The sequence below is a fragment of the Otolemur garnettii genome, unplaced genomic scaffold (genome assembly GCF_000181295.1).
Source record: "Otolemur garnettii isolate 467f Iridium unplaced genomic scaffold, OtoGar3 scaffold00115, whole genome shotgun sequence".
In the NCBI taxonomy this organism is placed as follows: Eukaryota; Metazoa; Chordata; class Mammalia; order Primates; family Galagidae; genus Otolemur; species Otolemur garnettii.
The window spans coordinates 987,667-991,748 of record NW_003852510.1 but is presented as its reverse complement, the minus strand read 5'-3'; the positions used below and the strand labels follow the sequence as shown (position 1 = coordinate 991,748).

Here is a 4,082-nt window from a genome sequence, read left to right as displayed (position 1 = left end):
CCGGCTATTTTTCGGTTGCAGCCGTCATTGTTGTTTGGCGGGTCCGGGCTGGGGATTCGAACCCGCCACCTTAGGTGTACGTGGCTGGCGCTTTAGCCGGTTGAGCTATAGGCGCCGAGCCGAGCCTGCTTTTTCATTCAAGACTTTTTCTTCACAATTTTTCAGAGGAGGAATAAAAGTCCAGATAGCTAATAAAACCATTAATTGGCAGGGTTGGTGTTTAGAAATGAGTTTAAAAGTCTGGTATTGCTATAGCAATGAGGTCCACATGTCAGATCTGACCATCAAGAGGTTTATGTGACATTGATTTCTCTGTCACTTTCTCCAACACTTCTCACCCCCAAATCGCCTTTCTTGATACTTTTGCATCCTTCCTCCTTTACTTTTGATCTGCCTTCATACCTGAATGATTTGTAAAATAAAGGGGGAAAAAACTCTGATTCTCAAATGCTGTAATAAATGACTATGATGATCATGATGCTGAATTTTTCAGCATTGAAAAAGAGAAAGATTAATGTTAGACTTGTAAAAGAGGCCAAAGGTGCTTTACACAAATGAAGTCCTGTCTGGTAAATAAGTTGGACACTCTGGTACCATCTTAAGCTTTTTAGGTTTGCTAATCTTTGGCTTTAAATAACAATGGTACATAAGCAGGCTGAGAGCCTGCATTACCTGTATAAACTCAGTTGAGCAGCTGCTCCAGCTGATGAATGAAGTCATGATACAAACAGATGGCCAGAGTGGGATTTTAGATTGACTACCTGAGGATTGTTATTTACCTGTTTCTCTTCTTTGTCACAGAGCTGGTAGCAGAGAGCAAGCTGTGTTCGCACCCGAGTTCTAGAGCAATCTTCCACAAACTGTCTGGCAAAGGACCAGTGTTTTTTAACTGATACCTTTGTAAAAATGAAATACTAGAAAAATGAAGTGAAAAAAAGGCTTACAAAATATAAGCCCAAATGTACTGTTAATTAGATTCAACAGACATAACATTACTCCTAAAATTGTAATAATCATATTGCTATAAAAATTTCTGAAGGCTTTCTTTCTGTCCGTCTTTGGACTTCTCTTCTTGTCGACCTCTGGGTTATAATGCCGCATTTTTGATGTACTAGCAAAATACAAGGCTTGGTGTGATGGTGTATGTCTGTAGTCCCAGCTTCTGAGGAGGCTGATCCCGGAAGTTGGAGGCTGCAGTGCATTATAATTGTGCCTGATTGTGCCTGTGAATAGCCACTGCACTCCACCCTGGGCAACGTGAGGAGACCATGTGTCTTTAAAAAAACTAAAATCATAAATCTATAAGTAAGCACCTAAAAGTAGTGCTACTCTTAGGGTGGTTTTAGAGCCCCCCCAGATTTGTCTCTTGGAAGACTTTAGAGTTTGATATAAGTAATAATACGCTAATTTAAAAAGGAACTATTTGAGACAAACAACTTAGTTCAGAATCAGTGTCACTGCTTGAGTAATCTATTTAACATCCGAGTCTCTTCTGTTAAATGATCTTTTGGGGTTGCTGTGAGGGTGAAATGAAATATTTAATAATACAAGTACAAGGCTTAACACTATGTATAGAACATAACAAGAACTTCTGAAAATGTTGAGGCATCTCACTACTGATTACAAAAACTTTTAAATTAAAATTTTCATTTTTGTAAAATCTTTGTGCTGATTGATAATTTTTTAACTTTTATTTGGGAACAGACTTTTAATAATGGGTAAGCTCCTCCCCCTCACTCCCTTCCCAGTGTCATAAACTTCTCAGCAATTAGTCTGGAATCCAGGAGTCTTGCTTTGGGGTTGGTGTTCCTATTTACCATGAATATTCCTTCCACAGGGAAGAGGTCAGGGCTTTTCCTCTAGCTTCTGCTTTGTAGTATTTAGTATTTAATTTTCTTTTCTTCCTTATATTTATTGTCATTTTAGGCTTTGTTTTCGTCTTCCATGTTTTCAGGTTTTGTTTTGTGACAGATTTTAATAACTGACTCATTCAGGATAAGTATCTCTGGGGGTTGAGTTACCACCAAATCAAAGGTTTATTGTGCCTGAAGAACAAATTTGTGCAGTATGCTTTTTCTCTAACAATCTGTTCTCTTTTAAGTAGATTTAATGATATTGTTGCATTTTAAAGGACTTGCATTGTCTGGTACTCTTTTGTTCTCTTATGGTAAGGCAATAAATTTTACTGTTTGGAATTTCATTTCTAAATTCTAAAATTTTGAACTTTGCAAGCTCAGTAAATTCTTTCATATCTGGAAAGCATTCAGTAATTTGTCTTTCTAATGATTTGAACCACAGATTATGCTCTCATAGGATCTTTGATGGATAAAACTAAGTTTAGATCCAATAAAATCTAAATTTTACAGAGAAACTTTCTTTTCTTTGGGATAACATACAGATAAATATAATTAAGAGTTACCCATTTACCCTGTGGCTCAAGGAATAGGGCACCGGCCCCATATACTGGAGGTGGCTGGTTCAAACCCGGCCCCGGCCAAAAACTGCAACAACAATAACAACAAAAATGACTTATCTATTTAATAGTAGTAACAATAGTTAATGTTTACTGTCTCTTTTTATGTACCAGGCATTGATGTGTATTATTTAATCCTCAGGATAGCACTACGTGATTCTGTTAAACCTCGCTTTACAGATGAGCAAACTCAGGCTTGAAGAGGTTGAAAGCTTTGGTAGAGATGGGATTTGAAACTAAGTCAGTTTGATTCCCAGTGCCGAAGCACTTGACCACTATAATACTGACTTTCTTAACGAACACTGTGTAAAGACAGAATAAAGATATGATCCATCTAAATTATTACCGTTAGCTCCCCAAATTAGGAACATTGCTAATGTCAATGACATTTTAAGTTCCACAGTATATCTCATGCCTTGTGTCAGTATAGCAGAACTTGAAACTCCACAGGTAAACAGTCTCCAGAGACCACTGAAACATGTAAGAAAGGACTGAATGTCTCCAGTGCCCTTTAAATTAACACCCACTGACTCGGAATCTGAAATAGTTCCCATTTTAGACTACCCAAGATTAATTTTACATTTGACATCTTCATAGTTTAGTCGGTACATCCTTTTTGAGGGAAGAAGACCTAAAATGGATTCAGAGTGTTCCTGTATGTGACAGTCTTAACCTCTCTGCTAATTAAAGAATTTAGAGATGTGACTTTCATTAAATAATAATGAGATTTTAAGATCCCATTTAATCTTGGAAGGGGAATTCCAAGTAACAAGTAAATAGTACTAAATATCAGTACATATTTCTTAAAACCTATGTGTCAGGATCTGCTTCTGACACCACTTGTCAGGGCCCGGGACTGGCCAGGTCTCGGGCCTGGCTTAGATAGATTCCGAACACGGACCACTAAGCTACCTTGCTCAGGAACAGTTTCTCTTAGGTCCCTGAGGGCTATCTACTTTAGCTGGAGAGAGAGAGAGAGAGAATCTTAGGGAGAGTAAAGCAGTCTTCTTAGCATAGATAGATCTTAGTCTTTGGCAGAGGTTGGTAATCTTCAGCAGAGAGAGACGCTGTTCTAGCATTCCGCAGGCAGGAGAGGAGACAGAGTCAGAGTAAGCGTGTCCATGATAGAATGCTTATGCTTTTGACTTTTTTCTCCTCCAGCCTAATATAAGGCTGAGCTCATGCCACTCAACACCAGAGGTGTAGAGACTGCCAATTCACCAGTACTCTGATCTCGCGAGTTCTCTCATGTTTGTTAGAACTAAATCTCTCTCCATGCCTTTTTCACCAAGGTGTTTCATTAAAGGTATTTCCTATAACTCACTCCTCCCTAGCCATAGGCTATACGGGCTACTATACCCATGTTGGAATCCTCTTTGAATACTAATATTTGATTTCTAACTATTGAAATAAAATGGTATTAGTTGGATTGGAAATTCTTTTTTTTTCCCATTCAAATTTCCTTTATTATTTCTTATAGCATAACTGTGTACATTAATGCAATCATGAGGTACAGTGTGCTGTTTTCATATACATTTTGAAATACTCTCATCAAACTGGTTAACATAGCCTTCATGTCATTTTCTTAGTTACTGAGTTAAGACATTCA

At 37.8% G+C, this 4,082-nt stretch overlaps 2 protein-coding genes across 2 annotated transcripts in view; one reads left to right on the top strand and one right to left on the bottom strand.

The window, feature by feature from the left end:
• SLC39A9 (solute carrier family 39 member 9) overlaps positions 1–4,082 on the top strand; it is a 56,040-nt gene that overhangs the window by 5,524 nt on the left and 46,434 nt on the right. The window lies entirely within an intron of this gene.
• Positions 1–4,082, bottom strand: part of ERH (ERH, mRNA splicing and mitosis factor) — a 37,345-nt gene that overhangs the window by 28,827 nt on the left and 4,436 nt on the right. The window contains exon 2 of the mRNA XM_003797364.3: positions 3,083–3,085. The gene's annotated coding sequence lies outside the window, so the exon portion shown is untranslated. The remainder of the gene's footprint in view (positions 1–3,082; positions 3,086–4,082) is intronic.